The sequence below is a fragment of the Plodia interpunctella genome, chromosome 7 (assembly GCF_027563975.2).
Source record: "Plodia interpunctella isolate USDA-ARS_2022_Savannah chromosome 7, ilPloInte3.2, whole genome shotgun sequence".
Lineage (NCBI taxonomy): Eukaryota > Metazoa > Arthropoda > Insecta > Lepidoptera > Pyralidae > Plodia > Plodia interpunctella.
In genome coordinates, this window is record NC_071300.1 from 9,821,449 (window position 1) to 9,849,061 (window position 27,613).

The window sequence follows — 27,613 nt, forward strand, 5'->3', positions numbered from 1 at the left end:
TCGTCATAGTTGTTACGCTTTATACTGCGCCGATAGTGTGTAAGGCTGGTGTATGATGTCATGAAAACAAAGTCGAGTGGGGCTTCTCCAGCAATAACTTGTGTGACTGCGGTGCTGTTCAGTCTATGGCTGACCTGCTGTCCTGTCCCAACTGTCCCACGTCCTGCACTATGGAGGACTTGAACGACGGCAACGACTGAGCGGTCAGCGTGACCACATTCTGGTCGAACGCCGTCTGAATAGACATTCTGACTCGACAACATTAAGTGTGTTCAATAAGAAATTTTGTCGAAAGACAATGTTATTAAAAATATATTTCGTAGCTTTAAAGTTAACCCGAAAAGATTAACAGATTAATTAATAGCTTCCAAACAGTAACAAAATTATAATAATTATCTCCGTTAGCATTCCTTGCACCGTTCCGTAGCTTTGAAAGTAATTTGAGAGTCAAAACAAAGTTAGTCCAGAAGGTACTAATTACTGGCCCCTTTAAAATGGTTAATTAACTCATGGTTTAGACTTACCAAGTTGTTTAATTTAATTGCTTTATTATCCTTTGAACACTGAAATGTAATGACGGTAAACTGTTTTTTTTTTCACATGGCTGATCTGACGCAGACCTGATATTAGAAGTAGAATTTCTCACTTGCTGAAGTGAAACTGAATATTATCACGACCTCGAAAAACATTTGAACACGTTTGAATTATCATCCAACTAGCTTTTGCCTGCGGCTTCGCCCGCGTGATTTCCCATGGGAGCAGTTATTTTTCCGAGATGAAAGTATCTATGTCCTTCCCCACACTTCAAACTATTTGTATGAACATTTTCAAGAAGATTGGTTGAGTAGAAAGAGCGTGAAGAGGTAACAAACAAACTTACTCTCGCATTTATAATATTAGTCAGGATTAGGATAGAGGATTTAGATAGTAGAGGTATTTATTCAGGTTAAGATGGTAGAGGTATATCGTTATAACTATATATCGTTTTTATTCTTTTTATCTATGCACCCACTCATGCATACGATGTATACTTAACCATGCATACATGTTTCAGCACACGTGTGACGGTGACCACACGCATGAAAGCACCAACATTTTATTGATTTTATCTTAGTACAGTTTTATTATTTACCTACCATCATCGAAATAGTGTCTCACCTGACATACATATCAGAATAATAAGTCTATCGATTTGTTATGATATAAATTTTGCTTTTATTTATAATAAAGTTCATTCATAAATCTGATGAAAAAAGTCTTGATTTAAAACTCTCACCAGTACTCTACGGACTGGCGCCGACCGGCATGCAATAACAATATTTGGGAATAAAAATTACAATTATATTTTCAACAGTATTGAAAGTACAACGAGACTGTAACAAGTATAACTCAAAAAAAAAATAACAGAACAAAAGAAACAAAAACACTGAATAAAAATTGGACCATTTCCTGCGAATACACGGCAGTAAAAACCATTAGTGTTAAAATACGCCAATATTTCGTGTAAAGGAGAAAAAAAACTTTTTATTGAATCAATGTTATTAATGATACGTCGAAAACGCGCACGTATCATTGAGCATTTACGCCATTTACTCCACTTATGTCGCTTCTAGATATAATGATTTGGGGAATTTAGATTGATGATGAGCAACATTGTGAAAGAGGCAACAGATCCTTTGGGAAATAATACCCCATTAGAAGAGAAAACACATTTCATTTGGGCAAAAAGCTGGAATACGTACGCATGAATTGGCAAAAAGTATACCATCGTGATGCTGTAATTTTTTAGATGTTCAAAAATAAAATATGAGGATTATCCAGATAGGTCGCAGCATATTTGATTACACTTTCTATCTGATTTAACAGGGTCTTGAGGTCGAGCTCATAATGGTTATCAAGCTAGATACACTTTGAACCCTTATAACAAACCGTGCAGTTCCAGCAAAGTCCAATAAAACGCAGAAGCAAAAATAAATAATTGAAGCGCACAGGCTATTTATTCCACAGAAAATAATCGCAATTCGAGTCACATAACATTGACAATTGAAATCCTGGAGTTTCAACCGCAGACAATCCATTATATGCTACTAATCCTCACTCCAAAGGCACAATATTTCCAATCATTCAAATTGATGGATCACCAGCATGACGTCTGCGCAACAACTTGACGTCACAAGAAAAAAACCGTACAAAATCAACAGCAGGGGACCAATTAAATTGCATTTAAAATCTAATCCTTGCACATCTTAAGGAAACATTAGCATACAAAAAGGACCCTACAGAACATAACGAAATAGATGCACACGCAATAGAATACAAAGCGGGTAATTCGAGTAAGTACAATAGAATAGGGAAAATAAACAAAATGTCGGAAGATATTAAAAAATCAAGTTGCACGTTGGACTAATTGAGTCTGACAAATCCCTTTGTAAGTCGACACTTCAAGTGAAAAAGACAGTTTGTGTCGTGTGAATGTTACAAGTGAAGACAATACGATAAATAAACAAGCTGACTTAAACCGAAGTAAAGATTTTTAAATAAGACTAATAACGTTTTTTTTTAACTTATTCAATACAAGATTACATACATCTGCGGAATCCTCGCGTTTATCTGTGTTAAGTGAGTCGCTAATCCATTTTAAAATAAAATAATTTTAGCTTAAGTTTAAAATTGTATTGCTTGCTAATATTATCTATCTACTAGTCAGATTCATTCAGTTTCTCCTTATTTTTGTAACATTACTCAAGTTGATGATTTTCTTGCTGATATAACAAAAAATAATGAAATATTTATATCGTTGTAATATTGTTATCAACATTTTCTCTAAGATCTAAAAATATGTACTTTTGTTGTGGTCTGTAAATAGTAAACGTAATGGCGTTGCGCCTCGTCTCTCGAGGGATTCTGTAATAATACATGGATTACTTTCCACAAACGCAGAAAATAAGGATATCCAAGATACCGCAATATTTGGAGAAAAAAACATTGAGAGATTTGCGGATCCCACAGAAAATTGGGGCAGAATTGTTAACATGGAAAGAATTGCAACCCAAGAGGGTTCTGAATTTTTTATGCAACACAACGAACACGAGGGGCACAAAGATAAAGATTCGATTTTAAGACAGTGCCTTTTGCCATTGGAGGAGATTGAGAAGGGTGACACCCAATATGCGAAGGGCGGAACGCAAGGGTGGCAACAGGATGGGCAAAGCAAGGGACATGACTCTACACTAATGAAAAAGTCTTGATTGAATTTTAAACAAAATCTTGACACCATCGTAACTTTGTATTAGAAACTTGCAATGAATATTTTGTATTAAATTGTACGTGTCTTTGAAATTGACATTTTAGAAATGCATTAAATGAACCTCTTAAAATGTGAAATATAAATAAAGATAAGCGTAACACAACGTTTCATTATGGCATTAAAGCAATATCGTCTTTTATACACTACTAGATGCTTTTTATGGTTCGGCCTGTGGCAAAAAATTATGTCACTTTCCAGCTATCCAACTATATTCACACCGAAACACTTCAATCTAATGCTCGATTTGACGTGAAAGAAGGACAAACACTCCGTTTCAAATTTATATTAGTTTGTATGTACTCTCAAACATACACACCTACTAGCATTGAGAAGAAGTGGAGTCAGACCAGATCATTGAGCCCTATTAACCTAACACCATTATCGCAGTCATACAGACAAATACAATGATATCTAATCTACTTCAGAAAGCTATAAATCCAGTTCCCTCACTACAAATATCTTCACGGCATGCGCAAACGCACACGGACAATGCAGTTCACTATCAATGAGTTTTGTCCCGGCATTATCAAAGGCGTTAAACAAATTTATGACCCGTAACAGCCACGTTACAATTACTATAAAAAAATAAATCATACATAATGTCTAGCTAACTATAGTCACCGTATAATTTTGCGCTACTAAGATTTGGTTATGGGTCGTTTAACTAATTGAAGAAATGGTAACAGTGGTGCAATGCGGAGAAAGTATTATTTCGCAAACCCAAAATTTTCTGATTTACCCGTGGCATATTAACAATTCTGTGATTCTTGAAATTTGCTTCTGCTTAGAAAGAGAAAATGTTGATGTATGTAAATAAATGACCCCGTTATTCAATTTAATATTCGTGAAGATACTCTATGTACTGAATATATCCAAAATACAATAATTGTCTACATAAATACACAAGTTCTCAAATCACACAAAACAACAAGTCTGCCGTAAACAAATCATAACACCCGTCAAAATTTTGACGAAGCCGAAGGTGCAACAAAGGGAGACAAAGATGCACAAACGGTGCATCAAATAAGACTTTAACAAAAGATCCAAACGGATTTTCTGAACAAAACACATTTGACCTCACGTCTGTTGCTAAGAGCCAGACAGATTTTTCAAAAACTGGAATATTCGTGGGACTAAACTTCCGTGTTGCGGAACCGGTTTTAATTTGAAATTTGGGTAACAACGATCGGGTATTCTAGGTTTTCTCATCAAGTTCATGGGAATGTCGAACAATTCAAGGTGAATGTCGCAATTTTGTCTGTATGTTATAAACTGTGAATAGATAATCAAGAAAATTGTCGATATTTATCCTATTATGTATACATCAAAAAGTATATTTATCTACAAAAGTTTCTAAAACTTGCCTGCAAATTATCATGATCAAAATTATCGTACCTCTACAATTTCTTTTACTGTTTTTACGGTCTATATTCAAAGCATTGACCTTCACAAAACAAGTCCTTATCGACTTGATTCGATCTGACAATAGTTATGTCTAGATATGATTGTCGATAATATTATAATGCCATTTATATTTAATCCCGATCTAATACCAGATAAAACCGCTTACGATCATTCTGTGGATGTCTTAGATAAACGGTATGACCTTTAGAAAAATGGTTATGGTATTGTTGACCCGGGGGTCGTGCCCGAACCCTTTCTCGTCGATTTGCAAGCGTGACAAGCCGACAGGCAGACAGTCACGTCAATCAAAATGTAGAATGCGAAAATGCACTTTTAATGGGGTTCGAATGAATGCCACTTTGAAATATATCGCAAATGCATGGTATGTTCACACGATATTGGTTTCTTGAGACTGTTTTTTGGATGTACAGTCAACAACACATCAACCTCTACAACATAGTAATAGAGAGCAGTACTGTTCATAAACTTAAGCTTTGTAAACAAAAGCCAGACATATCAACACTCAGAATGTGGAACTCTTGTTGTGCAATAGGTATACATTTTCGATATTTTTTAGTTTACAATTTGTACACAATGGGATGTTTCAATCGTTACATATTATAAAAAATGACAGTGATTAACTCAAAAACTAACGGACCGATTTTTGTACAGTTTTCGCCAATAAATAGTGTGATTGCTGAGGAAGGTTTAGGTGTACAATTTATTTTGGTTTTACCCGAGCGAAGTCGGGACAGGCCGATAGCTATATAAAATAGATAAGTCAACACTGATTGATAAACATCCGGTGCAAGAGCAGCCAGCATCCTAATTTAACACTTCTTTTCTAATTACAGTCATCGGCAGATAAATTCGAACCCTCCACTTTAGTAAATAGTAACACAGAGGGGTCAGCGTTACCTGCCCCCGACTGTACATGTACAATGCTTAGATTTTATGCACCTATAACGAATAATTATTAAAAAAAAAAAACAAATGACCCCAGTTTCGGGTACTTCCTATTGTTGTATTCGGTGTCCATCCATACTTTCATAGTGTGTTCACAGTGTAAAAATCCCTTCTGCGTCAGATAACATTTTGCCTAAAGCACTTTATACAATCACCATGTTTTTTTTTTTAATCTGTGACATATTGACAATAGATTTTTTGTCTACTATTTTAATCCATTGCGTCCACGAATTAGTCCAAAAATAGTGTAGATTTTTTGTCTACTATTTTAATCCATTGCGTCCACGAATTAGTCCAAAAATAGTGTTTACATTTTAAATCTATATTAACAATAGATAAAAGGGTTCGATTTTGAACAAACAGAGCAATGTATTAGGTTTGAAGCAGAGGGGTTTGTGCGGGTTAGCATTTCACTTCTCACCATCGAATCGACTCGAAGTGAGACGCAGCGAACTAATGACATTGCCGTGTGGTTGTCGTTGCGTCACAATGGCGCAATGTGATTGGTTCGCTGCGTCTCACTTCGAATCGATTCGATGGTGAGAAGTGAAATGCTAACCCGCCCTTCGGCCACAGATTTGTTTTTTTTATTTTAGCGAAACGATACAATAATTTTTGTTTTATTATTACAATGCAGGATGCATTGTAATAATAAAACACATTATGTGAAAACTTCAAGTGTCGACGTATTTATTGTTCGAGAGATATTTTTACCATATGTTTACGGAACCCTAAAAAAATACCGAATAATGAATAGGAAACTAAGTTAAACAAAAGAAGAATTTAGTAGTAATTCAATAGATAAAAAAGAATATAGCTCAACGTAGTAAGTATGTACTTCAATCGGGATATTATAAAATCTACAATAGCAATTTTTATCCTACAATTATTTATCGACTCCCGATAAATAATAAGTGAAATTTCTCCGAAACCATAAAAGTCAGGGAACCCACAAATCTGGGTGAATTTCAAAATAATCTTGTTATTGTATTTATGAGATTGGAATACACTGCTACTATTCAATTGTGAACCCCAAGTTCCTATTTTTGATTTAGTACATCAAATTTATAATTGAAATTTCAATTTCGACTTTCCTACGTTGTAATAAGAGTTATGAATTTAAAAATCTTAAAAATTAAATGATAGGGCGTAAAATATAATGTTTGAGGAAACAGGAGATGTTATGGATTCTGACGGTTGACAGATTTGTGTGTTTATCCGATTATATTATTCAACAGAAGTAGTTTTGCGCCATTTTTTGTGAATAAAGTATTTATCAAAATAAAACCAAGAACAGATTCCGATGTATTGAACGATGGGTTGAAAGATCCGGAGAAATAGTAATTCATTGGTCGAAAGTAGATGTAAGAGCCATGTCCCACTGCTCAGTCGTGCTCCGTTGCGACGATGGAGGGCGGCTGAGCGACTCTTTTGACTTAGGATAACATAGAGAGTATAAATTAACGTTCGCCGACAAAATTAAGATGAAATCTAGTTGACCGAGCGAGCGAAGCGATTCATGCGAGGTCTAACATTCTACTTAAGGCAAAAACACATTTTTTGTATGTGTACGTTTGTAACGCGACAACTTTCGAACCGTTGGTCCGATTTTGATGAAATTTCAGAGGTATGTAGGATATGCCAATAGAATTTTTAAGTTCGTGGGGCATCAAAATCGGTTCACTAGTTTTTGCGTTCAGCGTTCGCGGCGAATAACTAGTATAAAACTCACTCAATACATCATCTTTTAAATTATTAATCCAGAGAATAAACAAATAGTAAAGAATATATAAATTAAAAATAAATTGTCGCAAATGAGATGCGAGAATAAAAAAGTCTTTGATTAAGTACCGAATGCTTGACAGTTTTAACAAGCAGTTAAATCCCCTTGGTTAGTTACAATGGCGAATTGGATTAGTCCGTGAAATAAACAAGATGTTTTGAATACGTTTTGAAAACGTGACTGGTGGCGTGCAGAACTCGGTATGCGACATTTTTTGCCATTTTGGCGGATAAAAATCTAGTCTACTTTTTATGGTTGTATGTATGTCATGTTACGTGGTAAAACATACTAATAAACGTCAAAGTGTGTCTGTTTTTCTTTCACGTTAAAACGGAGCAGTGAATTTTGATGAGCAGTGATTTTTGGTGTCGAGATAGTTGCATGGAAAGGCGGACGGACAGTAACGTAGGTTATTACTTTTTGCCGGGCATTTTCTAGTAAATATGTGCATAAAATGATTTAATTACAGTAAATACAGTATAGTAAATACAGTATTAAATAGGTATGTACTGTACATGTCTGTCTATTTTAAATTAATGTCAAATATAATAAATAGTTATTTTTTTATTTTGACAAAAATCCAACAAAATTTAACAAATTCTTGAATTTGTTAAATAAAAATTTCACTTATTACATTTACAATTAATTTTTGACTTTAAAAAATTGCCGTCTACCTCACAGGGCAACAAAATATCCCAAAACCACCTCGGCATTAAAACAGTAAAAAAAATATCCTAAAATATCCCAAAACTCAAACTAGAAAATATTTATTGCGATAACTGTGTCGTTACAAAGTATACGTGGTACATACGAGATATAGTTGTTTGTCCTTGTTTGCCCTTCCAGGCGTTCAATATTTAAAATTATAAAACAAAATTAATGTCCATGCCAGCTGCCCATTCCTACCTGCTAACAGCCAAACCTGTCGGTTCGCAGCCAGTTGTATTACAAGTACTAGGGCTTGTACTTTTATCCTTATTCATTATAAAAAATAAAAATATTCTGACATCTCGTAACATGACAGACTGGATTTCTGATTTATGCATAGCGATTTGGGTCTGATTAGCCGGTGAATATGGCTTGTTAAAATCGAAGGGGGCATTTGTTACAAAAAATAAAATCATAGGATAATGGTTCGGGAGCGGCCATTGAATATTTTTCTGTTGCACGAGCTACAGGGGTTCAGAAATTCTGTTGATTGAAAGCAAAACAACGATGATGATTTTGGCGAATTGAATTGGTTTTTTTTATTATTTATTTTTCCAAACTAAGCCATATCATACCAGTTGCGCCCCGGGGCTTCGCTCCCGTAGGAATTCGGAGATAAAAACTACACTATGTATTATTCTATGTTATTTTCTACCCGTGTACCAAATTTCATAATAATGTGTCCAGTAGATTTGGCGTGAAAGAGTAGGTGAAATATCAGCTCAATCGGTTGAAGATATCTTTGCTTTAAAATTGAGTTGGAAGATTCTACCCGAGACATACATACCGTAATTACTACATACTACCCGTTACATTGCACGTTTAAAAAACCTTGCAAAAAACTGTAAATACATTACATTAAATTCAGTTTTTGCATCCAGACAGAAAGTATTATGTATTTTCAACTTGATGGCCATCGCTCCGATAGCCGTGATCGTCTAGTGGTTAGGACCCTACGTTGTGGCCGTAGTAACCCAGGTTCGAATCCTGGTCACGGCAGTGTTTAAACACTGTCATGGCGGAGTTTTATTTTTTTATTCTATATGCTTTTTTAGCTTTGAATATATTATATAGTCAGTGACATAATTTCACAATTATATATACAGATTTTTTTGTTATGGTACATATGCCCAATTCATTTGAAGTAATACTGTGTATCATAAAATCGTATTTTTTTTTTTCATATACATTGCAAGCATTCATACAAATATTTTCAACAGGAATAATTAATTTTATTATCGCCACAAGTCCATCTAACAACTATATTTTGAACTAATATAATTAAACACATAACACTTAGTTACTGCTACCCAACAATAGATGGCACTTAAATATTTTATCGCAATAGAACTCCTTAACAGATGTCGTTGTTGGATTTAATTCTGCTGCTTCAAAGAGATGGCGTTACGGGTACAGTTACCGCCAAGGCGCGGGAAGTTTCATCCAGTAACATAATAAAATGTCTATGTTTAGTATTCACTAATTACTTATAATATTTATTAATTTACGGTTAATTCTCTATTGAACTCCGTATGATTCAAAAATTTTAAATGGAATGCCATAAGTGCCAGTAGGTGTTATCTCGGCGACGACGGATGCGACATCTGGTGTCATTTATCAAGAGCTTCAATGGTTCCTTCCTCGTCTGCATGTCAGTTTCGTTTTCCGCAATAACACTGATCTTAAATGCATTAAATATTAGGCAATAACATTTAGTGTAACATAGAAAATTTTAGGGTTAAAAACCTTTTTTCGTCAAATATAAATAGGACGTTAAGAAAAGTTGAATTTAACAGTTTCGACGTACATTGCTGGTTTTTCCTTGCGGTAAAAAAGCTCACAAACTACTAACAACGTATTAAAATCAGTGATCATTAATCTGCTTACCAAATATAATTTCTGCTTACAAAATGTCATCAAAATTGACCTTGACCTGCGATAAATTGTCAGTAACAGTCTATCTATCCGTATACGGTACACCATGGTACGTCAATCTACACCAAATTGGGTTCTATTTTAACTATGAAACAAACGATGTCAACAGTTGTCTTCTTGAATAGATTTTAAATAAATACTTCGTGTAACAAATGTAGGTCTACATTTGTTAATTGGAGAATGTCTTTGGAGAAAAGGCTGCGGTGAAGTTTTGTTTCGCCGCGATTTCTTTTTCACCTGCGCTTTGGAAGTGTTATGGGCACCGGCATAGATTTAAAAAGGGGTTATAATTCGCCAAAACGATGATTTTGTCATGTCATGTCAAGGTTGAGAATAACATTTAAGTAAATTTTTGACGTCAATAAATCATTAATTCAAGATAAATTTAACATAAGTTTTAATTAATGATTATATGGTATGGACTGTTGGTCTGAAATAAACTTTTTTATTTTTTTTTTTTTATAAGTAATATATGTCACCCTAAATTGATTAAAGAATTTTGTATTTGATTTTGAACAAAAATCTGTAAATATATTCAGTTGTACACAAAACCACGTGTAAACAACATCTAATAATGTACAGTCAACAGCACATCAAGTTACCCAGCATTAAACTCTATGGCGCGTTAATAGCGACGAGTTTGCAATGAATTTCCGTAGGTCGATGTGCTGTTACATGCTTACTTATATTATGGTAATCTTTATTAAGCCAACCTAAACTTGCAAAGGAAAAATCTAAATTATTAATAGACATTCTTCCGAATCAATTAATTTCTTATGAGACGCAGATGAGCTTTCCTTATAAGAAAAGCAAGAGGTAAAATTCCAGATAGTGTGTTCAATCTATTAATAACTTTTATTCCCATTAGCTATATATTAGTAGCAGTTAGTAGAAGTACAAATGTCTAATTCGCCACAATTAAATAAATAAATAAATATTATATAGGGACAAATGATACAGATTTAGTTAGCCCCAAAGTAAGTTCGAAACTTGTGTTATGAGATACTAACTCAACGATACTATATTCTATTTGGAATTCGAACCCGGGACCTCCAGTGTAACAGTCCGGCATGGTGACCATTAGGCCACAGCGGTCGTCAAATTAGGCGTATTCTTAACCGTAGTGTATATTCGTCATCAGGTCGGATGTGTAACACTTGTTAAAACACATTCTAGTCTCAAGTCTTTTCCTGTGGCATGTGGTTCCGCCCTAGAATAGAATCATTCCATATCCTCTCGTGGATGTGCAGCAGTACTATTCCCAAGGAGGGTTGACGTCAGACAGGCGGCCGGCTGAAAAATCGCAGCCGAATCACCAAAATTTTAAGGTTATTTTTGTTACGTTTCTACATCCCCGAACGCCAACACATGCGGAGATAAGTGAGAGAGTCTCAAGTCTCGGATTTTAATTTTAAACAAGCAGTGTTTGTAAATCTCTCTTACTCAACAAACTACCAGCAAAATAGTACACGACAAGCATTCCCAAGATTCCTCGTTTGTCTCGCCCGCAGGCGCTCACTTCACTAATTGTTTTGTCTTCCACTTGTATCATACATTTATTTAGTGTTGCGGCAACCCACTTCTATTTATTTGTAGGTAATTTGTATAAATACATAAAATACTACAACAATAACATACATCCTTATATATTAAACGTAGTCCCCCGTCGCGTTTGTCCGTCTGTCTTTCTCTCTCATCCTTAAAACGTGCAGACGATACGTGAAGTCAGGTGTAATGTAGGGTGAATCAATTATATAAAAAAAATTACAAGCAAGTATTCCGATGAGCATGCAGTGTTTTAGGGTGATTTCTACTGCCACCGTCTTGACTAATTAAAATCGAGAAAATTTATTCTTGTCTTTGTGGTAATGCTCCGGAATCATTCTTTAAAGAAAACTTTTTTTATATTATATGTAACTATTTTAAATAATTGTTTGTTCCCAAACTAAACTGGTATAATATTGGCGTAAACCATCTGGTTTACATCTGTATTTCACCAGTTTAGTCCCAAAGAGTCCGATGCACTTATCTTTTGGGAAGACATTGGAAAAATACTAAATTCACACCCATTCCATCTCTGACTGTAACATATTTTTTGTACTTAACAACAACCGCAAACGATTGCTATTCCAGATATTGTGCAGGCTCTGTCTAAACAGTAAAACAAGGACGAGTCCTAACAATATTGTATAACAAACGTTAAATAAACAGCAATGAGACAATCCCCACAAGATTAGCAATGCAAGGAGCGCTCCCTCCCCACTTTTGGGCAAATAGTCCGTCTAAAATGGCCTTTTTGGGAAACCAAGTTTCCTCAATTAGGGTTGCCAACTTTTTTTTTACATTACCATGCAAGCAAACAGGCGTCTTAACCATTATACACCACCACCGCTTCACGGCTAAAAAGGGTATCATGGTAAATTTACGTTCCGAGACATGATATTTCATGCCTCCCTATTGGGACTAGGTTATAACTGGGACTTTTGAAAAAGTCCATATTCGGTCGAGTTAAAGGCTTACTTCCATACATTGTTAAGAGGAAATTAGGACGCTGAGTGCGTGTATGTACCTTAATTACGTTTAAGGAAAGCTTTGTTGAGCTCGGGGCGGAAAGTCGACTTATCCGGGCTTTTGGAGGCACAATAAGCCTACAATTATATAATACTGCTAATATGATAAATCTGAATGTTTTCTTAAAGATATATATTTTTATAAGCAAGAATGGTCATCCATTACTAATAATATAAATGCGAAAACCTGTCTGTCTGTCACGCCGTCACCGCTGGGCAGTTTTTGATGAGATTTGAAATATATGTAGTTAATAACCCGGAGTCAAACATGGACTACCGGTGGAGCTGTGGGCAATTGTTAGTTAAAAGTACATTTGTTCATTCTACCTATATATTTAAGTAAACGTATTTAAAGTTAAGTCGTATACTTCGTCGTATGCTCTTGTTTAATAATTATATATTATAGTTAGTGTTAAAATTAAATATTGATAAAACAATTATCTTCGTCCTGGGGCTTCGGTCGTGTAAAAAATTCCGTATAAATAGTTCCGTGTGTGTATCACCAGATTATTTTCTACACGAAAAGCATACATTCAAATTTTTCATTGTATGCGTTGATTAAAACAAATACTCACACTGAATAAGTAATCAATTTACCTGAAATAAAATAAAGCATATTAAATATACATATATATTTCAAGTTAATCAAAAGACCATAAAATTGTCACAAAAATGTCTGTTTTTATTGCATTCTATGTGTGACAAAAAAATCATGTGAGTGCAGTAAACCGTTGAGGAGTTTCCACGTCTGGAGCCTTTCCTGTGTCCATGCTTGTCATAATAATACATTGTTATACAAACTAAACGTGTGTACAAAAAATTCAGCTCCATCGGTTTAAGATATCTGCTTCAAACTTAAGTTGCAAGATTCCAGCCGAGACATAGTACTTTACTCATACGTTGCAAGTTAATTAGAAACTAGAAAGATGTGAAGGTGGTGCCATTGTGTGAGTTTGCAGTCGTAATATACATTTCCAAAATTAACAAGTAAAGGATACAAGCGGCCACAATTTAACAACATAATTCACACTCGAATGTACCGATTTTAATTAACCAAAACCTAATGGTATCCGTAAGGGTAGCGACATCGTTTCATAAACTGGGCGGAAAATTTATGGGTTTATGGCTCTGCCGTTATATACGATATTTAAATATATATATAGTGAGAGAGATAGATATATATATATCTCTCTATCTCAACTTCTCATATGCCTGCTGCATTTGGGGCTGTGGCGTCACAGCCCAAAAATGTAAAAGAAATAAAACTATAAGAATTAAATCCAAGATTTTATGTATGACTAGCTGCGCCCCAGGGCTTCGCTTCCGTGGGATTTCGGGATAAAAAGTACTCTATGTGTTATTCCAGGTTATTTTCTACCCGTGTACCAAATTTCATAATAATCGGTCCAGTCCAGTTTTTCAGTCCAGCATAAGCATCAAGAGGTAACAAACTTACGTTCGCATTTATAATATTAGTTGGGATTTAGTTGAAACCTGAAGCCTGACCTGAAGTCATTTCTCTTTGGGAATGCTATTGTTTCCCATCAGTGGCCAAGGTTAGTCCCTTAGTTGCCTCGTACGACATCCACGGGAGGATATGAAGTGTCCTAATCTAGGATAGGACAACACGCCACGTTTGCTCAGACACAATATAATCTCTGACAATTCGGAGATTCTCCCTCTCATCTGCATGTTTTCCCGGTTGTTTCTTCGGCTGCAAAGCATCCAAGCCCAAGGTCCGCTTTTCTACATTTTCGTCTTTACTTCGCACGTTATTAGGCACGTTACGTTTAGTCTAGTACTTAGACCATTAAACCGCAGTATTTTTCTTGACGATATCACATCAACTCTTCTGTTAAGACTTGGAGACGACCGACCGATTTGACGACCTCGATGGCGCAGTGGTAAATTGCTTATCTCTGAACCGAGAGAGAGTCATGATGGAAAATGATCTTTTTCTGATTTTTGGCCCGGCTCTTGGACTTTTATCTATATATATGTATTTGTTATAAAATATAGTATCGTTGAGTTAATATTCCATAACACAAGTCTCGAACTTACTTTGGGGCTAGCTCAATCTGTGTGATTTGTCCTATTTATATTGATATATTTAGGGATGTTAGGGTAATATCGTTGATAATAAAGTGTGTAGATGTAGTAATTACTTCACGGAGTATCTACTAATTCCATAGTAGAAAGAGAGAAAACCGAGTCCAAAATTCCGATCAGGGCCCCGGATGAAAATTATATATGAAGTAATTCTTTAAAAGTACGGCCTCCCCATAAAACTAATGGCCCAAATACTCGCCTTTAAGCTGTGTCATCACGGCTATTGATTGTGAAGCCGAGGTCATCCATCATGGTAATGACGGTCAGTTGGTTTGCCTGATAAAATTGGCGAATGATTGACCATTCGTGTCATTTTAGAAAAATGAGAGATCTTCTCATGTGATAAACGAAATATTAGGAACATTTTTTAAATCACTACAAAGTCGCTTCCCGCTGTCTGTCTGCGATCTTTAAAACTACGCAACGGATTTTGATGCGGGTTTTTTTAATAGATAGTGTGATTAATGAGGAGCGTTTAGGTGTATAATTTATTATGGTTTTGCCCGAGCGAAGCCGGGACGGTCCTCTAGTAAAATTATAAATTGGACTGTCTTCATAAAACCCGAAGGGACTTATAGAATTGGTTATGATTAAGTGATATTAATTCGAGTTTGTAATGAATTTGGGTAGGTGGATGTGCTGTTAACTGTACAGTCAATAGCACACAAAGTTACCCTGCGCGCTCTATGGCGCTCTAATAGCGACGACTTTGTTATAAATTTAATAGAATAGGTTGGTTTAAAAAATATTGAACTCGCGTCAGGACACGTGACCTGATCGAAAATTCGTAAGACGTCAAAAATGCAAAACATAATTCAAGTTTTCACTTCAGTGCAACCCTTTTTATTTTAGATTGCGACCGTATAGCCCAACACTTACTACGTCAAACACGAGCATCACCTACATAAGCCACATAACACTTCACAACACTACAAATCACAGTACGGTCGCCACAAAGGCCCATCAGGACATGCTCCGGTCTTATCGAGTCCGTGACCCGAAGGGACGCCATTGTGCGGAACCTTGTGATTTTTATTTTGGGCGCAAACCCTTTAGGTAATACATTGAGTGGTAGTGATGTGAAGTAGTTTGTTATGTTTCGATATTCGGAGGTTCTGAAACAGATTTACTATTTGAGACCGTTATGTTTTCAATAATAAAAGAGAAAACTAAATACGCAATTTTGGTTTCATAACAATATTATAGGAATATTTTACATTCACTCAAATCGAATGCTAATTCATCTATCTTATCGAGTCAGTTTTTTTAATATAAAATCATCATCAAAATGTATTTATTATTCGTTTATATTATGGGGCAGGTCTTTACTAAATGTATATGTAAAGCTAAATGTGACTTTTGAGCTTCGTAAGACTTGGCTCTGTTTACCCCGTATGGGAAAAAGACGAGATACTTTATGTATCTCACAAAGTCGGTGGTGGTGTAATGGTTAAGACGGCCGCCTATGGATCGAAAGGTCTCACACTCGTGTCCTACTCGTGCCATATGAGTTTGTATGCCAATCTGGTTCATATTAGTAGTTTTCATAGACCACCACTTGCTTCTGATGAAGGAAAACATCGTGAGGAAACCTGCACACTGGTGGACAGTTTAGTTCACTAGTGTATATGCGACTACCTGCCACTAGATGGCGGTAAGTAGTCGTAAAAGTCATGTCAGATGCATTTAGGCGACTTGAATAAAATCTGACACCAGTGTTAGCAATAACACACTCGATGTGATGATGATGAGCTGAAAAAATTGGCGGATATTGGAGAAGTTATCTGGACGGAATGAATAAGAAACGAAGAGGACTTAAATAGAGAGGGAGAAAAACGTATTACACTTAAAACAATTGAAATTTTGTATTGGTTTACTTCATACGTATCAATGACTTTTAAAGAAATATAATTTTAATAAGCTAAGAGGAAGCACACGTAATGCTAGGTCACATTAGACAGATAAAGGAAAAAAGAAAAAATTTCAAATTTAAATTTATTTTGGCACAAACAGTCATTATAAAAACATTATACAATAAAAATAACATGTTAGATAGACAAAACAGTGTCGAAAACTTAACAAAAAATATAAATCTAGTGTGTTGACAACTAATTAGTTGAATACAAAAAAACAAGAACAGATATTATATAAGTAGAAGCAACTGATTAACGCAATACATTACATAAGTAGTTTAATACATATAAAATAGCTTTTATTTCATTATTAATTTTACATGTTTACAGGAAGCGAAATAACTCGCAATGCAAAGGAATAATAGAAGGAACTCACGGGAGCTCATCGATTTTGATATATCGATAAACAATTTAAATCAAATTTTACCTTCACAGGCACTTTTTCGAAATTGGACCTTCACAGGCAGTTTTCCACGCCAAATTTTATATCAAATAGTAATTTCTCACAAGCTACAAACTACTGGCATTTCGGAACGACGATTGCTGAGAAGAAATGCAGAAAGAAACTAATTCGAACAGTGTCGGTTCACTGTCAAGAAGCATAAAAATTTTAAGCATAAAATAAGTTAGCATATTGTAATTACTACTAATTATAATTTCGCATAATACTAATAAGCACAACAGTTTTTAGCATACAATTTTTAGCATAAATGCAATAAGCATATTCATGTAAGGTCATTATAAAGCGGCTTACGGGTGGCCCAAGGGCCACCCCCGCCGCACCTAAACCTACACATATTATGCTAAAACCAAATTCGGTCTAATTAATATTATGCTAAATAAATTATGCCAATTTCATTATGCCAATCCATTTTAGGACAAAACACATTATGCCGTGTTGGTCCCTATCATGCCAGAAGGGCTTACCATTATTGTTTCTTACAATTTTTTTTTAAATAACATATCAAAGTATACGAGCTGCTCGTATAATGTAAATAGTCAGAAAGTATATCAAAACCGGTTATGACTGTGATCCGATGCTGATAAAATATATATAAACCGAATAACATCGACATTTTTAACTATCGATAAACTATACCTACATCTCACAAACCTATAGACAAATCAAATATTATTTCAGGTTGTATTCCCGCGACCACGACTGTTTTACTGTTCACGATAGAAAAACAAAATTTATCGAATCATTTTGTGCTGTAATATTATTGAATGAATACACAGCTTTTATTGGACATAATATTAATTCTTGTGTTCATGTTATTTTTTGATAAAATAAAAACTAAAGGCCAGCTTAGAGGAAATCTTATGAAATTCTGTTAAGTGGGTGGCGTGTGACCATAGAATAAGTCTACTTAATATCTTCCCGAGGATGTTCATATGAGAGACATATAGCGCACAGCCTTGTGCAGCTAACAGGCACCAATAACATTCCCAAGGAAAGTGCACTGTAAGCAGGCGGTCGTATAATCACGCGGTTATATAAACAGCGGAGTCTTTAACATTTTTGGGTTTGCTCTTGATGCTGCAGAGACTTGTCCTTGTTTCTTATTCTGCTACACAAAATGGTCATTAGCCTATTCTCTCGAAGGGTTTTAGCACTCCGCAGCCATAAAACATTGGAGCCCAAGATCCGTTTTTTATCTATTTCCACTTCAATCTACCATGTGCAGGAAAATGAGGTAAAATTAAAAGCCATTTGAATCACTGTCGTCGATTATCAAAGAACATTATAATTAGATTTGCCCAGCTAATTAGCGACTGTTTGCCGTATACTAACGCCGTATTTTGCCCGGGGGTAAATAATGATACAAGCTTATAATGATGTGATGTGATACTTCTAACAAAAGTACCTAACTTGTAACAGTAATTAGTGGGAACTCGATTGGTTTTTGTAATATTTAATTTTATTGTTATTGTTGTTTACTTCCCAAATAAAAAAAGTGGTAGAATGTCAACAGTAATAAGTCAAACAACCGAAAACAAAGAACATATAAATAGAATGAAAATGTCAATTAACAAATATCGCTAATCGTACTAATATTATGAATGAATAATAGAAAAAATAATATTACGAAAAATCTAACCGGACCGATTGTTATGAAATTTGGTACACTGGTAGAATATAACCTGGAATAGCACATAGGGTACTTTTTATACCGAAATTCTAACGGGAGCGAAGCCCCGCGGGTGGCTAGTGTGAGTATGGTATATAAGTATACATGGTAATAAGAATACATGGTAAGAGATTATTATACATATGTTTTCCGAACATAATAAAATTAAAAATAAATAATATAAAAACAGTTTTCAATGAGCCACAACTTCAATGTTTTCACCTATTTATAGGAAGTCTTATGATAATTTCGTATCGTCGAAAACCCTGTGTGGTCACTGCGAACAGCCAAACATTAGAAGCGGGACTTGCAGTGAACGAGCCTCGCCAATGTACCTAATAGAATATTCGTCCACGAGTTGCCGAGTTGATATGAATGTTAAATCAGTCGCTCGTCTGTTGCTATCAATGATGCAGGTCACTGCATTCCTGAGGCAGGGGTAAACAAACTCAGTTTAATGGAAGAAGTCAGCGTTATGCGTCTGAGATCAGGGTTCGTTTTTCTTCTTCATCTTTTCCATATTTTTTGTATCCATATGTTGACTATTTGTAAAAATACGTAAGAAACAATAATGGTAAGCCCTTCTGGCATGATAGGGACCAACACTGTTTCAATGATTTTCTTTCGGCATTTCTTTTCAGCAGTGGTCGTTCCGAAATGCCAGTAGTTTGAGAAATTACTATAAAATTTCACGTATAAAAGCGCCTGTGAAGTTCTAATGTCTGATTAAATGATTAGATTTTGATGACAATGCCGAAGCATCCTTAGATTTTAGTAATGGGTAGTCTAATATCTATACTTTAGAATGTCTAGTTGTTCGCCGCGAACTCAGACCTCGCGAACACAACATATTTTTACAAAATTGTGAATATTTCAAAAATGACAGCACCGAATTTGATGCCTCGCGAACTCAAAAAATTCTATTGACATATCATACCTTTCAAATTTCGCCAAAATCAGACCAACGGTTCGAAAGTTACAAATATAAATACATACATACATACAAAAAAATGTATTCTTGCCCCAAGTAGAATGTTAGACCTCGCTCGCTCGCTAAATTAGATTATTTTCCAACCAGTCAAATCAGATATTTTCAAATGTCAAAAACAAAATTTCACATGGAGCTTGGTATGACAGACAAAACTTATGACGTCATAATTTTGGAATCAAAAAGCACGCAATAAGTACCCGTGCTTTTTGACGATTTACAAATTGTAATTTGTAAACCGTGTATTTAATATAACTGATGATTTAAAATGGCATCTCATTATTAATATACCTATTCACATTTCGTTTCTTACATATAGTCAAATAGTCACTTATGCATGGGTACATTCAAGCACCTCCCTATACACTATTATTCGTCCAAACTCACCAAGCCGGCAAGTTGATATGAAAGTTAAATCAAGTGCACCAGACGGTATCAATGATGCAGCTCACTGCATTCTCGAGGTGCAGGCTTTTGAGGTTTAAATTATGATGTTGGAAGGCGATATCATGTTGGTTAAGATGCAGTTTATAGTTAACTAAAATACAAGTTTGCAAACTTATCACATTGTAAATGAAAGGATGTTTGTTATGCTAATTTTGAAAAAAAAATTGTATCCAGATCTACAAATGTCTTCACACCAAAAATCACATTAAACCATGCTCCGTTTCCACGTGGAAGGAAGACAGGTAAACAAACATTTACAATCTTAGGTGACTTTGAAAACAATTTGAGGGAGGTTAACGACAAGCAAGCGGGCGGTTGTAAAATTACAGCCGAATCTATAAAAAATAATGAAGCATAGCAGCGTCCACGTTAAAATCAATTTTAACATAAACGTGCTTCGGTACCTTACAGTGGAAACTGCAAAAACACGCGAGGACGACAAAGATTTTAATTGAGAACAATGTTTTGACTTGATATTTTACTAATAATGGTGTTGCAGGCTGCGGTGACCACTTCCCATCCCGTGAGCCGATTGCCTTGCTCAGTAGTATAAAAAAATGGGTTGCACTCTGGGAGTGCCGCCGGCAAAAGTCAAAACTTGAATATGAACGTTGTGCATTTTTGACGTCTTACGAATTTTCGATCAGGTACGTGACCTGACGCGAGTTTTAACATTTTTTACCGTCACAAAAAGTGCACAACGCCGCTAAAGAAGTTTTCACGTCAAAAATATTTAGCTTTCTACCTTGATATTCTGCCAAACAGCACGGTGTCACGAATAAAGTCTGTATCGTGCGCAGTAGGACCTCATTCTTGAAATCTAGCGGGCCATTGCATGATTGATAGATCCGCGACGCGACGACCAGACGCGATTCGCTTACGAATGGTCGGTACTATATAGAGTTGATAATACCACGTAACGTCAAAAATGTATAACTTCTTTTTTACCAAGTTATTTATAGTTAATTTCTTATGCTTTTGCTTTTTTAAGTTTTTGAAAAATACTGGTATTTTTAATTAGATGTTAGCCACATAAGAAGGAAAATATACTCGGTGCCAATAGTTGTCAAAAACTGAACATTAAAAAAGCCTCACTTGCAATATTGCTAATAACTAACAAAAATCGACATAAATACACAACAGTTATTGAACCCTTGATGTATTTGGCATCACATATTTCTCAATTTGTTCCAACAGCTCTATATAAATCCTCATAGAGTATATACCCTAAAGGGTTCCGTACACGGCGCCATTTGTTTCCAAACATGGCATAGTGTCGTACACTCTACTGGAAAATTATGCTAATATAATACATCTTCTGCATTTTTTCGGTTCGATGTTACCCGTTTTTATGCGAGCGTATTTTTGATAACACTCGAGTGTCTATCAATTTTCATACGTCGTATCTAGTTTATAGGTTTCGAGACGTAGGAAGTCGAGGGAAAGTGTCAGATCGGTACTAAAATATTTTTTCCTGTGATAAAAGGAACTTCACGTATAATATTTGTGTGATTGGATGGCAAATGTATTAAAATAAATAAAACCATATCAGCAGTTTTCAATAGTGTTAAAAGTTAACCAATTCGTCCAATTGCTGGGTAGAGATCTCCATCAACTATTTCTATGCTCAAAAAAAATTAAGTAACTACATTAAAACTTTTTGTAATAAATTCATTTTTTTATTTTCTTCTTCTCATGGCTGAGGGTTGTCGTCATTACGTGGAATTAAACACACACAACAACTTTTTTGGCATTAGTAATGGAGCGGTTTGCCATTGCCTTCTCCATTTCATAAACAAGTTAATAAGAATCAACCGGTGTGCAGGTTTCCTCACGATGTTTTCCTTCACCGGAAGCAAGTGGTCGTCGATGAAAACTACTATACATGAGTCAGATTGGTATACAAACTCAGGTGGCACGAGTAGGATTCGAACCTGGGACCTTTCGATCCACAGACGGGCGTCTTAACTATTACACCACCACCGCTGCAAGCATAATGGAATTTCTATCTAACTCATATTTATTAAACGAATGCACACAACAAACACGAAGTAATGAGAAAAAATTGATAAAAAAGCAAACGGACAATACCATATTTCAGTATTTATCTCAAAAACATATAACAATAGCAATATTCAAAAATAACGGCGCAGACTTATAAAAATCACAGAACTGACACGGGAACGCACACGCCTTGAAAAACTCATAAATAATTTTTTGAATAAAAAAAAAACAATTTTTGCTAGATAAATAGTATTTTTTTTTATAAAATAGAATGCTTTCATTTGAAACCTAATTAAAAACCAGTTTATGGCAATAATATTGTGTATTTGATGATCATCGATGCAAATATTTATTACTAGCTATCCGTCTCGGCTTCGCTCGGGTAATAACATAATAAATGTTACATCTAACTAAATCTTCCTCAGGAACTATTGGCGAAAACCGCATAAAAATCACTCAGCCGTGTCCTTCACTTTCGCAAATCTGCAGCCGATATGAAAAAGAAAATGGCGTTCCCGTGTCAGGTGTCCGACCCATTTCGTGACTGTACGAATTTAAAAATGTTCCGCAAAATAAATAATGGCCGTAGGGATAACAACAAAGATTTCCATTGCCTTAGAATTTTATGCTGGCTATACATAAACCGAACTGCATTGTCGAACTTTAACGTACATTGCTGGTCTTGCTCCTTGCGGTAAAAAAAGCTAGTATACAAACTACGCGTAACAAAACTATGCACGTTCATTGACGTCGAATGTAAACAATTTTACATTTACATCACCATGTTGGAGTCTGAAACAGTTCTCCGACAATTGCTTCGTCTACGAACGTTTCGTCGACAGAATCCTTCATCTACGAACGATTCGCCGACGAAGTAGAGGAGACATTCTGTCGGCGAATTGTTCGTATATGAAGCAATTGTCGGAGAACCGTTTCAGCGTCCAACAAATGCAAAATGCATAATTGTGTACATTTGACGTCAATGAACGTGCATAGTTTTGTTACGCGTAGTTTGTATACTAACTTTTTTTTACTGCTACAACATGTTGTTACCAGTCCACCAGTGCCTAACGACAGCTACAAGCTACGAAAAATATATCTTTATATAAATTTGTCTTCGAGCCAATCAAATGAAAAACCCGGAATTCCAACCCTATATGATACTGTAATCTTCGTGAAGAAAACATATGTGAGGCCATTTTCCGATCCAATCACTGACATAAAACCTTGTAGGCAAAGTTAAATAAAATCAAAATGTAAAATATTTGTGGCAACCCTAAGAAAATTCCCGGAGCTCTTTAATATATCTTCAATTTTCTATATTAAATATACTAACTTCAAAAACCGAGTCATATTTTAAAGGAATATTGAAACATCTTGTTATAGGGTTGTCGATAAGTTAATTTTAATTAAGGTTATTTCCCTTTTACAATCAAAGCTTTAATAAAAGGTACCTAGAAAGAGGGCTTTCTAGGTACCTTTTATTAAATAACCATTATTATTACATTATTATATTAACCTTTTAAAACTATTATTATGTTTTTCGGGTAAAGACATAATAAATTATACACATAAACCAATCAAGAATCACATTATCTATTGGTAAAAACCGCATCAAAATCCGTATAGTGTTTTTTGAGTGTATTCCGAATAGACAAACAGTGTATAATTTATTTTGGATTTACCCGAGCGAAGCCGTGTCGGGTCGGTAGTAAGGAATTAAATTGTGAAATTCCCTGATTTACCACAAGTAAAGTATTTATTTATTAAGGTACAGCATTTACATACAACATTCGACACACATAAAATTAAGTTCTAATGTTCGCCATAGATTTAAAATTAACTAATCAAATTAAAAATATAAATATGATTATCAATCCTTGATGAGGTTGAGCAACTTATGTTTAAATACATTCAGGCTATCGTCAAATATGTCCAAAACACCCGATATGAGATTTAACGGGAGTAGTAGTTATAATATGCAAGTATGTTTGTATGTAAGAACAAACCCCCTAACTATCAACGTATCCCGAAGGTGCCATTCCGGCAGAACAGGTAATGTAGGGGCACCGTAACGAGCTATGGGCACTGGGATCGATTCCCGATTGTGATATATTCTCGTTCAAAATCTATCGGCTCAGAATTGATTGGAGAGTGAGATAGACGTTAATCGATTTGGTACTCGATTAATCTACGGGTTTATAGTGGATGGGTGATTTAATTCTAAAAAGTTTCGTGTGATTTTTTGTCTGAAAACACTAATTTAAAATACTAAGATCTTGTAATTTTAAGATAAATATTTTCGAAAATACTATATTTGGCTAACGTATCTCGTCATGCCTCCTTGAAAATACTTATATTTTCGCTCTCCCAAAATTTGAGATCAATATACATCCTACATTTGAGTTGTCACACACGTGTTTACATAGACCTTGGAGTGTTCAACACGTTACGGACACAACTGTAAACACACAACCCTGAAATTCATCACACGACCACAATGCATGCACCCCTGTAGTGTCCGTTCCTGCGGGTGTCCATCGTGTGGACACCTAAATGCAATTCTACACCCTGTGTCATGCTATCAAAATTCACAGCGGGCTTCATCCTGAAAAGGTGGAAACACACGAGGTTGTATTGCGCTCTTGTGCGTTACTGGAAAACTATATTAGAGTAAATATAGATGTCGTGCTCTGCAGCGGAGCCACCTTATATAGAATATTTTAAAAGTAATTAATAAGAGTTATATAATTAATTTTATTGAGATACTATAGAGGGTATTTTGATGTTGTAGGATATGGAAAGTCTCAATACAATTTCGAATTAAAGCACATTATCAAGAAATCGGACGTCAAATCTAATAAGACGTAATTTTGCTGTCAGTTGGTGTAATTTCAAATTTAATATTAGCTTCAAATTATTCTATTGTAATGTCATGAAATCCACATATGCATGACAAAAATCATCTTATTCGGAAACAAGGAAATGGATCCAATTACAACCTTCTTTTGCCAAGAAAGCCTTATTTTTATTTACTTATCATTGAATCGACAGCACTTGAACAAAAATTACATCTAATATTACAGGGTTTTAACTTAATGCCAATTACAGATTCTAATTTTGTAAATTAAAAAGTTTTAAACAGCTTAGAACAGAAAGAAAATAATAAAAAAGAAAAACAGGGACGCATCACGTTATATGTTAGCCTAGAAAGATAAACCGCTAAAAACACGCCAACTAAAGAAAAGGCGACGTTCATCTCCAGAAATCTTCCCGTGTATCCCGTATTTTCGTTGGCAACAATAGTGGTAGTCCCGTAACGCCTATTTTATCCCCCATTGTCCGTCAGGATCTGTCCGGGACGTCTAGTCTGCCAAAGCCAGTGGGTTGGAGACAAGGCATGAGCGCCTGCGGAATTCATATTCTTCACCATGAGATTGGTGAAGAATAGGAATTGTGTAGCCTTTATAAGTACATGTATAGAGCTGAATAGTAAGTCTAAAACGCCTTCATCCCTCACGTGGCGACACTGCCTGGATTAAAGCTAAATCTCGTTTTAAGCCGTAAGCCGTTTACATTCGATCACTTTTTTCATAATAAAATAGATTTTTGATAATTTTACATGTGTATATCGACCCATATGAGAGACATTTCTAAATAAATTACATAACTACAGAGAAAAACCGTGTGGCGAATACTACAACGACAGAAGAACACGCATTGAATATCTAGGTAGGGAAGAATGAATCATTGGAATGACGATCTAGCAAGTGTTGTAAGGAACTTTCTGAAGAAATTGAAGGTCTGATGAAGAACCCTACAAGCTCGGCTAAACCATGGGAGAAATGGAGATGTAGCCTTAACAAAAGTTACTCAGTATATTTTTTATTAACTTCCAAAAAGTTTGGATAAGACTACTTGGAAGATAACAAAAAATATTACTAAAAAATCACATTCTATGCTTTGCACCACGCATAACAGCCCCTTTCAATCTCCCATTCACGACTGTAGGCTCCTTGTCGCATCGCTGATAAGAATTGTACAATCAACAGCACATCAACACACTCGAATCATTGGAAATTCACCCCTATTACCGTTATATAGAGATTTATGGATAGTAACGTGACTTGCAGTTTTATGCTTGGATTTCGAGAAGCTATGGTAAGCGTACGGAGGGAGGATTAGGAATCACAAATATCTCTGTCAACAAATCCGCCATCTTGATAAGCTAATAGGGTAGTTCCTTGTGCTTTTGTACAAGCTAATATAAAATAGAGATATTTTTGTTTGTTATTTGTAAATAAAAAAAAAGTATTTAATTTTGTTGAGAATATAAGATGATGATAGGAAACATATTAGGAAAATATTATGTAGATTCAGAAAATGTACATTTTTCGGAATATCAATAGTCGTACAAAATAAATTAAGAAGCGATGATTACCGGAAACAGCTGCTTTCGGTAGGTATATATTTATCCGATATAGATGTATACTCAAAACTCAAGCTAAGTATGAATGTCTCCACTTCTGTCAAATTTTAAAGGTCCCATATCCAAAATTGACAATAAAAAATATATTTGAATATGAATAAAATACAAACGAAAAAATACACAGTCATAGTTAATATATTAAAGAACTCGAAACTCCTGCAAAAGTATCTAAAATATGAGTTTGGAATAACCGGAATAAACTGGAAGCAACTTCTTGCGAGCGGAACAAGTCGAATAAAACTATTTTAAACGGATTTACTTGAGCAGTTCAAGTCGCAAACTACGTGCAAAAATTGTTTCATGAAAAACTTGGCAAATTAACTCTTTCCGAATGATCTCTAGTTTTTTACCAATTAAAGTGTTTTTTTTAAAGAGAGAAACGTTTCCCGACTATTTAAAATTAACAAAGTACAATTCATAAATAACAGAAGACAGACAGACGGATCGACGTGTATGAAACGAACGGAAAAGTGAAGCAAATAAATCAGTTCAAATTAAGTGGAGGCAGCTCTAGCGCTTCCCCGAAACCCAATGGAGGTGATCACGATTTTCCTTTTTTAAATACTACGAGTAGGGTTGTTACATTTGGATTTATTTTGGGCAGTGCAAACCCTGCGCTGATTTATGTTACCTTATGAATGTATTCCTCTCAGAATGGAACGACTGAGCGCGGCCACGTTGCTCTCGCTACGTCGTCGCACTGCGTTCCTCAATAGATCAACGCTGTTTTGTAGACGGACTCTCTGTCACATTATTATAGTGTGACAGAGAGCGTTTTGCGTCATGATTTATCCATGCAATTAGTAGGTACTCCGTAGTACCTCCTAATTCCATGGATTTATCACACCAGTGAGACAC

General features: G+C 35.3%; 1 protein-coding gene and 1 non-coding gene across 2 annotated transcripts in view; one reads left to right on the plus strand and one right to left on the minus strand.

Annotated features, from left to right (window-relative positions):
- Nucleotides 1–27,613, minus strand: part of CenG1A (Centaurin gamma 1A) — a 241,164-nt gene that overhangs the window by 82,075 nt on the left and 131,476 nt on the right. The gene's annotated exons all lie outside the window — the stretch shown is intronic.
- On the plus strand, nucleotides 9,096–9,167 carry TRNAH-GUG (transfer RNA histidin (anticodon GUG)). Its single transcript has one exon. It is a non-coding gene; the product is annotated as a tRNA-His (tRNA).